A 12,312-nucleotide genomic window follows, 5' to 3' on the forward strand; every position below is an offset into this window, starting at 1 on the left:
TCTCAGTACTCTCTTTCTCTCCCTGCTTTTTCTCCTCCTCCTTTCTTTCTCAAAGTCGGGATGTAGATATATAAAGACAATACAGAGTGGGAAATGACAGGCTATGTGAGAGGTGCAGGTAAGTGGCATGGGAGGCCGGAAGACACACCTGCCTTGGGGGAAATCGGGGTGATTTGCTGCACCGGATGGCATAGAGTTGGGGGATTTAGGGGCTCAGACATCAGAGGAAGGCCTTCCAGTATGCGCAAGGACAGATGTGCTGTTTAAATGTTTGTTGAGTGAATACAAGGGTATTTTGAAAAATAAAATAGGTGCATGATCAATGAAAGTGAGAGAATCGCAAGGGGAAGCATGTGAATGACTTGAGTTCTTGGCTGGTCCTCTCTATGGGAACCTCTTCCCATGCAGAGACAGAGGAGCCACTGGTAGATGAGTTCTTTGAAGGAAGACACTCCTTTCCCCTTGGGTTTTGCCCAGAGACCTATGGTGTGCCAAGGTTGCCCTTTGGACGTAATTGACAAAAGAGATGAAGGGATAGGATGTCAAGTAGTGTCATAACCTAGTGAGATCTGACCTGTCCTCATAACACTCTGAGAAGCTTGCAGCATGTATCTCTAAGGTAATAATTAATTATTTGCTTAATTACTTCTTAAATGTCTTCTTGATTGCAAATCCATTAAGCTTTGCGAGGGAAGGGACCAGGTTGGTTTGTTTACCACTATATTCCTCATGTTGCCCAGTGCGTTGTTGGCGCTTAGTCAATATTTGTGGAATGAATGGTTTACCTTCAGCCATTCGTAACTGCGACTGCTGAATGCATGACAGTAAAGTATGTTGTTCTATTTATCTAAAATGTGCAGGATATGGGTGATTGTGTGGGGAAGACAATTTGGGATCAGATCACCAAGAAATTTGAGTATCTAGCTAAGACTTAGTATTCATGGTACAGTGGCAGGCAACAGATTATTAATTAAAGGCTCTGAGTAGGTGAGTGAAAAGATCAGCTTTGTTTTAGGAGAATAAATCTCTCTTAAAATTACTTGAGGGTTGGAATCCATGAAGAGGAAGGTTATAAGTACGATCTGAATCATATCATCATTGCTTTAGCCCATTGCTTATAAAGTAATCTCTAGATAATCTTCCCTGCACCCTGCCTGATCCAGCATGTTTCCACGTAGAAGAAACAAAGGGTTGTGGTGGCGAGATGGAGTGTGAGGAGGAAGAGGAGTGAGCGTGGAGTGGGGGCTTGAACAGAAAATTGGGCATAAATATGTTCCCATCCGTACCACAAATTAAAGACTTATTTTACAATTTTTTTCAAAAGCATGCCAGTCATTTCCAAACAAATCTTAAGATTCTGACATAGCCAGCAAGATGAGGCTATGACCCAGGCTTGGTTTATTGGTTGAGCTGGACTCAAAGATGATACAATCAGAAAATGGCTTAATTTTTCTCCAATCATTTCCTCTAAATGTCTTTCTTGACTCTTCGTTTTCCTGCCTTTGTGAATATCTTCACTTTTCAAGCAGATTGCCATAGGGTTCTGGTCATTTTCAGATATTAAATGTAGTCTAGTCTAACTTAAAATTCAGTGTCACATGTAGTTCAAAGATTCTCTCCTGCCCCCAGCAGGACCTGGAGCTCAGGAAAAAGGACTATGCTGTGCCTGTCACACCTCAGGTAGGAATTGAATGCACGCCTCCTTCCCTGCTTCTGTTTCTTCTGGAATGCAGTGGGAGAGGGCGGTCGCACAGGCGAAGGTCAATAATCTTCTTAGTTTGTGATATATGAAGCTGGAAATGGGGATTGTTGGGGACATATTTGATTCCACATCGTGGTCATTATCCACCTGGGGAATGAGGTGATTTTCGTCCTTTTCCTGAGGGTACTCTTTTATCTGAGTGACCGGCTCTCTTGGAATACCCTACAGTTGGATCCAGCAAACCAAAGAAGAAATACCCTCATCCTCTATCCCATGGAGAAGAGAAATGTCATCACACTTCTTCTAAAGAACCCTAGTTTTTCTTTTCTTTTTTTTGCTTATTGTATTGATAATTAATTTAATCAATTGCTGTGCACAGACTTTTTTCTAATTTAATCTGGATCTGCGGGACACACCACCACAAGCCACACCGGTTTTACTTACATTTATTAAGGGGGAAGAGAAAAAGAGAGAAAGTAAGAGAAAAGTATAGCAGGAGAACACAAAAGAGTAATCATACCACTAGGATCCCATTATCAGCACCAGAGGCTTATCATCACGGGTAATCTCAACACCGGAGGCTAATCCTCATGGGCAGTCTCTCAGGGAGTGGTGAAGGCAGCACACTGGGATATCAAGCAGGTAGGCAGCCACATGTGGAGAGGTTGAATAGGAAGAAATGATGGCCCCCTGGGGGCTTTTTAGTGCTGTTTATATAGTGGTTTTAACAAAGGAAGGCTTTGGTGCCAAAAAGGCGTATGCTCTGTTCATGAGAGGGCCCAGATCTGGCCAGGAACCCAGGCCTGTAGTGACTGGTCTCACATAACAGTTCTGGGCATGAGCCTAGGGTAAACATTCCTAAACATCCCAGGATAAACAATCCTAGGCAGTCCAGGAAAACCAGGATAAACATCCCCAGGCAGATAGCTCAGAGCTGTCAATTCCCATTTCCTCAAGAAATGGCCAACTTCTCCAGGAAATGGGTGCATACCTTAAGCCTTATATACTTATATGACCCCAAGCAGGCCTTAACATTCTGTACCTCAGTACAATTATATAGGCTAATGGGGTGTTGATCTCTCAGCCAGCTTTGCTGTCTTTTAGCAAGACCTATGCAGATGTATTTGGCACCTTGCTTATCTTCTTTTGTTCTCATCTGTGATGCTTTAATAGAAATTCCAAGACAACAGAAAAAGACCCATTTAATTTCCTAGAATATACATAGCTCTTGTCCTGATAGAACTTACCGAGTTTAGGAACTGCCATCAAAAGAGGTGATAGCAAGCAATTTCAATTGTTAAGGAAAGGGTGACTTAATTTTTCATTTATTTGTGTGTTCATTTATTTCCCCCAAGTCAGGTCCTGTTCCAAGAGCTAGGCATGCTGTATAAATAACTCTAAATAGTCTCTGCCCTAACTGAAATTATAGTCTCATGGGAGAGCGATATTAAACAAGTAAACACAACAATTATTACAAATTATAATATAGGTAAAGGACAAGGTGCTATGAAAAAGAACAACATGGTACATGACAGCTTCTGTAGGTTTGGCTCATTTCTATGGGGAAGTGTCTAGAAATTGTCAGACAAGCCTCTGCTAGAACTGTCAGAGGTGCGTTCTTTCTTAGGAGTAAAGTTGCAAACCCTGCCAATGACTAGAACCATATATCTAGGAAGAGCCCATTAGTTCATTACTATGTTTATTAGTAGTTACTGGGTGTCAACCATTTGCTAAGGACCATAAAAGTGCTAACAATATCAAAGTATATAGGATGCAGTTCCTTTTCTCTAGATGCTTAAAGTCTAGTAGGAGCTATAGCTAAATAAGAAGTTACAGACTGGGTATGGTGGCTGACGCCTGTAATCCTAGCACTCTGGGAAGGTGAGGTGGGAGGATCACTTGAACTCAGGAGTTAGAGAGCAGTCTGAGCAAGAGTGAGATCCTGTCTCTACTAAAAATAGAAAAATTAGCTTGATGTGATGGCTGGCACCTGTATTCCCAGCTACTTGGGAGGCTGAGGCAGGAGGATCACCTGAGCCCAAGAGTTTGAGGTTGCTGAGAGCTAGGCTGATGCCATGGCACTCTAGCCCATGCAACAGAGTGAGACTCTGTCCCAGAAATACCTAAAAATACTGAAGTTATTTTGTGGCAAGTGTACAGCTAGTGTTACAGCTCTTGACCGGGAAAGAACCGAGCGGCACATGAAGAGTCAGAGAACAGCCTATATTCCTTCCCAGCAGGCTCAGCACACCTAGTGCGACAGCTCTCTTCATGTCTTCCCATCTTCTGACCCTTCCTTGTTCTCCTCCTGCTTTTATATCCTTGGTAGGGCTCAAAAAACGTCCAATCAACTACAAACTTTAACATCCAATCAACAACAAGCTTTAACATCCAATCAAAAACAGTGGGATTCAAAAATTACCCAATCAGGATCACACAAGCAGCGTGGCCGGAAGCAGGCGGTGGCAGGCGGCCCGGGGGCATTCCAGCATGTGGGGTCCCAGGTGGCTCTGCCTTGGGTGAGGCCCCAGCAGCGTGCCCTCCAACTGGCTCACAGAGATGCAGAGCAACGGGGAGGCGGCAAGCGGCCGGTCCCAGCGCCCGACATTTTCTGTGTCAGTTACAATGTGGGAAGTTAAGATGAGGATAAGCCCAGTAATGCTCTGGGAGTATCACTTTCCCTGGCCTTGGGAGATCAGTGGGAGATATTCTGTGAGATAAACCACCTAGGTGGTTTCTTGAAGGATGCAAGGGTGCTGACTAGACAAAGAAAGGAGAAGGAGGGTGGAGGTAAGACATTCTAGGTAGAAGCAGCAGCATATTCAAAGACAGAGAACTCAGTACCCCAATAAGTGGGCCTCGACACCTTGGAATGCCTTGAATAGGTTGTCGATATGCAAAGACCCTGATGTATTTGTCCTTGCAGCAACTTCTGCTATTCATCCCAGTATGTCAGGATGTGACCAAGATTGGAAAGCACTGGTCTAGAAGCTAGAAAGATCAGAATACCTTTAGGGAATTGCACAAATGTTAGTCTATATGAAGTGTGGAGAGGGACATTGGCCAAGTTTTGGTCTTAACCAATCACACTTAAATGCACACATAACAATATTGTCCTCAGTACCACCTTCAAGCTAACAAGCTCAAAAACTATAGGAGTGGGATGATAAGATTTATTAATGAGTGAGTGTGATAAGCTTTCACCATCCCAACACCATTTATGAAAAATAATTTTATTTTTGTCTTCTTTTTCCATCTTCCTCCCTGAATTTCAAGGAGAATTTGGTTGTGTGTGCCTGCTTCCTGGGCTCTTTAAGTGTAGAAGCAGGGGGCAGGATTGGAGGCACCAAAGGAAAGGGAAAAGGGAATAAATGGTGAGGGTACAAGAGAAAATAGGACTTCATGTAGTTGTGGCAAATAAATGGAAATTGAGTAAATTTTCTTTAGGATTTCCGAGTACAGACTTTGGAATTTTCTTTAAAATTACTTTAGAACTTTTCTAAAATTAGACTCTTCTTCAAATGTAACACTGAACAGAGACTGGGCTCTATGAAGCATTGGGGTTTATTAGGGTTACATCCCATATGCATGTTTACAAGTGGGGTAGGGGTTTAGTGCAATGTGGAAAATAATCTCTGGATTTGGTGTCAGAACATGTACACTGCTTTTGACGCTCAGTAGTGGCGTGAGTTTGGATTAGCCTCTCTTGTTTCTCTGAGCCTTTCTGTACCTCAACGTCCTTATGAATGAATGAGGACACAGTACCTGTCCTGCATATTTCACTGGGTCAATGTGAATAATACATAAGACTTCAAAGTGCTGTGCAAATTATAAAGGGTTATACAGAGTTGCATGACAGCAATAATAATAGCATTGTTAATATATTTTTAATTGATACACAATGGAGGTACATATTTTGGGGGTATATGAGATAATTTGATACATTCATATAATCAAATCAGGGTAATTGGGATACCCATCACCTTAAATATTTATCTTTTCTTTACACTGGGAACATATGAATTATTTTCTTCTAGTTACTGATTTTTTTTTTTTTTTTGAGACAGAGTCTCACTTTCTTGCCCAGGCTCGAGTGAGTGCCATGGCGTCAGCCTAGCTCACAGCAACCTCAAACTCCTGGGCTCAAGCAATCCTCCTGCCTCAGCCTCCCGAGTAGCTGGGACCACAGGCATGCACCACCATGGCCGGCTAATTTTTTCTATATATATCAGTTGGCCAATTAATTTCTTTCTATTTATGGTAGAGACAGGGTCTCCCTCTTGCTCAGGCTGGTTTCGAACTCCTGACCTTGAGCAATCCGCCCGCCTCGGCCTCCCAGAGTGCTAGGATTACAGGCGTGAGCCACTGCGCCCGGCCATAGTTACTGATGTTAATAGTAACAAGAATATATTTTAATGTTTTAAACACTGTAGAGTTATAACCTCAGTGGCTTTTGAGAAATGATGGTTGACGATGAGAGTAAGAAGGGGACAATGTGCTAACGTCCCTCACTTGTGAGTGACAATGGCTTCAGTTTAAAGAAAACTACTGCTCGTCAGGGATGAGCAGGAGTGCAGTTTGAACTCATCACTGTTTTCCTTTAACATTATGCTTACATGTCTGCGTTCTTATTGTTCTATCTGGAAATGCCACAGCTCGGTCCCTGTGTTTTCTGGTTCTGTCATGCTGCAAAATCCTGTGATAGAGGGGTAGCTAATAAATTATTTGACAGGAAGTATAGAAAAAAAGCCTTTGTAATTCACAGTTCTGACATAATGGAAAGCTTATAATTCACTAGTGTGACCTCACAGCTGTGAATTTACAAGTTTCACTTGACTCGTTCACAATTTGTCTTTGAATTTATACCATGAAAAGTGAGAACCATATTGTCAAACTGTCACTCCATATTGATATATTACTGCTGAAGATTAAGAAACATTTTGTCAAAGAGCAGGAAAATAAAAATACTCTAAAAGAAGATGGAGTTTGATACAAATTCGAAGGGGAATATGAGGCAAAGGGAAAAAATGCCTAGGAAAAGGCAGCATGCAGTGTTTGTATCTTTCCAGGGACTTGATTTTAATTCCCTCATTCAATAACAGCAAACTCTTATATAGCACACAATATATGCCAGGCACTCTTCTAAGCGTGGTAGATATAAACACCTTCAAAACACAAGAAACTCCTAGAAGTAGGTGCTATTTTTATTTCTGTTGTATAGATGCAGAAACTGAGGCACAGAAAGGTAAATCAACTTGCCTAAGGTCACACAGCTAGTAACTGGTAGAACCAGGATTCAAACTCAGGCTTCATGGCTCTGGAGGGCATACTCCTAAGCCTCTTTGCCACCTGGCCTTGGAAGGATGTTGTTATCAAAGACAGAGTTGGCTGAGTCTATACCAAGGGTGGGTAACCTGCAGCCTTCAGGCCACGTGTGGCCTTCTAGGTCCTTAAGTATGGCCTTTTAACTGAATCCAAATTTTACAAAACAAATCCTTTTATTTGTATTAATACATTTTTGTCTTTCATATTTTTAGTTTATTTTTTAAATGAGTGTATTTGAAATACCAAATAATAAAATAGATTTCAACAAAATAATCCCCCCAGATTTACCAGTGCAATTAGAACATTAGTAAACCATAAACATTAGTAAGGCTACATTGACGGCTGCTACACTCATGATTTAGTTCTAACTTCCCCCGCCGGACTGGTACTACTACTACACGAGGCTGGTTGGCGAGAGTTTATGGGGGTTGAGTACGCCAGTCTTGTTATCAGCTTTTGACAATGGTGCGCTGTGTTTCTGTTTGAAGTGGGATTTGCGGACAGCTGCACAGCTTGACAATATTTTTTAATTCTGTCTACTTAACAGAATTAAAGCAGGCCATCATGTCAAAGAAGACCAGAAGAATACTGAAGGAAGAAAACAGATTTTTAAATGAGGATTGGGAATTGCAATATTATCTTGTTTCTGCTAAATATAAGATGATTTGCTTGCTTGGTGATTCTGTAATATCAACATTAAAGAAATTCAATGCTGATCAGCATTATAACACTCATAAGGACCACAAATAAATTACAGGGAGAGGTGCAAAAAGTTTTATTGCAGAAATTAAAAGATGAAAAGCAAAAGCAAAGACAATTCTTTCAAGCAGCAATTAAGACCTGGCAATAATACTACTGAAGCAACTTGTAGACTAGCTTATGTACTCAGGGAAAAATGGAAGCCACTCAGTGATATAGAAATTGCAAAAGAATGAATTGCCAAAGTTGTAGGATGCTTAGATCTCGATAATGTTTCAAAGTACAAACAACTGCCTCTTTCAAGGAGAACATAACTGATCAGCAGCATGAGTTAGCCTTCAACTTAACAGAATTACTCATGCAATACTTCAAAAGGAAAACATATATCATTCAATCTCTTTGGATGAATCAAGTTATACTACTGACTCCGTGAGGATTTTATTCTTCATACGGGTCATAACAGAAGATTTTCTTTGCTACAGAGAATCACTCACTTTGGGCACTCCTGCAAATAGAACATGGGATGTAGATATTTTCAACAACTTCTAAGATAAATGTTGTGAAGTTGGACTGAATTTGGTAAATTTATGAATGTACATACAGATGGTGCACACTTTCATGACAGGAAAACATGAAGGGTTTATTGCACAGATAAAAAAAAGTATTAACAGATCCAGATGCTCTCATTTCTTTTCCTTGTATCTTGCATCATCAAAATCTCCCTGCTAAGGCTACCATTTTAAGTGACACTTTGCAACAAGTTATAAGTATTGTTAACTATATTTGTGCAAATGCAACAGGGCATCATCAGTTTCATAACATGCTAAAGTTGAACCATGAGGTATTGAGTGTGGATTTTGCCATATCATTCTAAAGCACGTTTGCTATCGCAAGGAGAGGTGTTAGCCAACATTTTATCTCTGCAAGAACAGATATTAATACTTGAATTTTAAGAAGAACAGTAACAGCAATGTGAATTATTGAAAAAAGACTTCTATAGGAATGCAGCATTTCTGTGTGACATCATGTCAAATCAAAAGGACTGGAATATTTCTTTGCATGGTAAAACTAATTTTATATATGATATGTGGCAAAAAAATCCAAGCATTTCAATAAAAACTATCTTTTTTTCAAAACACCTCTTCAAAAGGAAATTTCGGATGAACATTTTCCCCAGTTAGCAAAGGTCATTGATGAGCAGGATGGTATACACAAATCATTTGAAGAATACGCAGCTGTTATAGACCTATTAATTGGAGAATACAATGAAAGCTTCACTGACTTTGAGAATCATGACCTCACACTCAATTAGCATTTCAGTCTCACCTAGTTGATATCTCCAAGGCACCTATAGAACTGCAGATGGGCTTCATCGAGGTCTCAGTAGATGACATTTTAAAGTCATTGTTTGATGCTAAGAAAGATCCAGTCGAAATATAGAAAAACGCAGAACGTACCCACACCTTTGATAGGCAACATGCCCCAAAAATTCTTTCTTGCTTTTCAGCCACTTATTTCTGCGAATCTACATTCTCCTTTCTAACCCAAATCAAGACGCCCTCTTAAAGTCACAAATGATGGATACCCATCTAGAGGATCAACCGAAACTGCTGAGCCCCAAGCTGCAACCAAATATTCAAATGCTTTCCAACAAAATGTAGATACCACAAAGTCATTAAAAGATAAGTTAACTTTAAAATTCACAAATAGTTTTCCTTTTTTGAAATTATTAAGTACATAGTAGTTAGATTTTTACAAAATGATGTACATTTTTAAATATAGCCAATTGAAGTTTCCTGAATGTGGCCTTATTTTATTACAGCTAAATTAATGCAGCCTTCAAACATGAAAAGGTCCCCCACCCCTGATCTATACTAATTTTATAGCCTTAACATCAACTTAAAAATACTTTGATCAGATTTTTTTCTCAATAGTGGTACTTCAAAAGAGTGGATGTTAAAAGAGAGAAATCATTTTACTTGTTTAGATCCAGGATAGATAAAGCTTCTCTATACTGTATATATAAGTTTTTTCAACCTTTTACCAATCCTTAAATAAAATATGCAAAGTTAATTGCCATTCTGATAGTACTCTTCTGTGAAACTTTTTATTTTAATAAAATTTCAAACTCACTGAAAAGTCTTAAGGATAATTCTAACATCTATTGTATACCTTTACCCAGAGTTCTTAATTGTTTACATTTTGCCTCATTTTCACTCTCTCCCTCTCTGCCTCTCCCCCTCTCTCCAGAATCACTTGAAACTAAGAGGTAAACCGCCTCTTTATCCCTAAATATTTCAGGGCATATTTTTCTGAAAGCAAAACCATCCTCTGTCATAATCACAGTAAAAGGATCAAAATTAGAAGATTTTCATTCATATAATACTAATATCTAATCCATAGTCTATATTTAAATTTTGTCAGTTGCCCCAATAGTGTTCTGTATAGCTCATTTTCTTCATTAGAGAGTCTTTTCTTTCCTGCCTTCTGTTATGGAAACTTTATTTGTAATACTCAAAACTGGAACAATCAAATACCCTACACTATGTGAACAGTTAAGCAAATTGTGGTACCTTCATACCATGAAATGCTACTGAGCAGTGAAAAGGAATAAATTATCGATACATGTAACAACTTGGATGGATCTCTAGGGCAATGTGTTGAGTGGGAAAAAGCCAATCACATACTGTTTGATTTGAATTACGTAACAGTCTCAAAATGAGAAAAATATAAATAGGGGGACAGATTAGTGGTTGCCAGGGGTTAGGGATAATCTTGGGGTGGGAGGGGAATGTGACCATCAAAGGTTCGCATGAGCGAGATCTTTGTGGTGACGGAATGGTGCTGCATTTGACTGCCATGGTGTTTGCACACATTCTACTATGTTGTACCTTAGAAGAGTTATTTTTTAAAATTTTATTTATTTATTTTAGAGACAGAGTCTCACTGTCACCCAGGCTGGAGTGCAGTGGTGCCATCATAGCTCACTGCAACCTAAAACTCCTGGGCTCAGGTGATCTTCCTACAGAGGGTCCCCTCTGTGGACATCCCCCTCGCCTTGCTCGGGCTCCAACACGTGGTGCTTGGCCACTGTGGCCTGCTCCCTGCTCCCCTTCCGCTGACCCCTGCCCTGCTCAGCTCCAGCTCATGTAATAGCTTTGGAACCAAATTGCTCCGCAATGGAAGGAGGAGGAAAGGGAAGGGAAGGAAAAGGATGGGGGATAGTGGAAATAGCTTTTGACAAAGCTTGCTCAGACCAAGCCACAAATGCAGGGACATCAGTCATAATTCCCTTTTGTTTTTATAGGTATTCATTCTTTGAACGATTTGAACATTTAGCCAACATTTCAATATTCTGCGCCTTCCTCGGGGTACTGAAGAGGCATATTCTCTGCAAACAGCTGTTCAGTATGATACCACAGGGTCCTCCAGTATATTTATAGCTTTGGAATTCACAACTACCTATAATTTATACATGCATAGCTCTTCAAAAAATGTAAAAAGTAAATCCTTCTAACTTATAGGGAGTGTGGAATCCAATCAGTTTTAGCAAGCTTTCCTGTATATTAATTATCATTTATTTGAACGCTGCTTTTAAAACCCATAAATCTGTAAAAACTTACATTTTGTAACCTTGATCAAACATTATTTTTAAGCTCCTATTGCAGTTGGGGAATTTTGCCAGTCCTGGAACAAAGAACAAAATGTCATAATGAAACTAGTTTTTATGATGAAATGATGGTTAAGATATAATTATTATAATTAATGCTAAAATCGAGCTGTAATTCAACATGCTTGATCAGAGTGCTTCCACAGTGACTCAGGTTGTGACAGATTTACTCCCAGGTAATGTGATGAGCTGTGGCTGGATGTTCTCATGAGTGTATGTGGGCTAATGTTTATTATAACAATATCAGGGCGATGGTGGAAGAGCTTTTACACCATGTGTTTTCTCCTAGGAAAGAATCTCAAATAGATACACTACTTAGTATATCAACCTTTTTTTGTGTTTCTCAGAACCAAGACTCCCTGAAAGTGACAACCAGCTGCAAAGAAACCCCTGTCCTCTTAAACAACGACTGCCAGAAGCTAGAAGGTGATGACTGACACCCTGCTTATCGCAATAGGATGAGGAACGACTTTGCAAGTTCACCAGGCAAGAAACACAGCTGTGCTTCCTGTTATCAACAAAAGACAATACAGGCAGAATTCCGTAGCTTCACTGCCTCAGTCTGAGACATTAAGGTTCAACCTCTGCACAAGGCGCATAAATATCCTTTGGATTTTCTTCAGTAAGCACACCCTAGAGGTTAATAATGTGGGGATGTTTGATTCCCTGCTGTTTTAAATAATTTCATGGAAAATCTAATGCAGTAGGACACTAGTTTAGAAAGGTTATTACTCTCATCAAACGATATAGCACTTCTTTCCTATTATTTTCTACCAATTTCTTGCCCTTATAGCTCCTCTCCCTTCATTTACCTCAAATGATTCTTCAAAACGACACTCTGTGGTTGGGTGGAGATGGGCTTGGAGAAAGCTTAATCCCTAATCAGGGCCCTGTCAGTGCTGGTCGTAGTGTGCAT

Source organism: Microcebus murinus, chromosome 7, assembly GCF_040939455.1.
Source record: "Microcebus murinus isolate Inina chromosome 7, M.murinus_Inina_mat1.0, whole genome shotgun sequence".
Classification (NCBI taxonomy): domain Eukaryota; kingdom Metazoa; phylum Chordata; class Mammalia; order Primates; family Cheirogaleidae; genus Microcebus; species Microcebus murinus.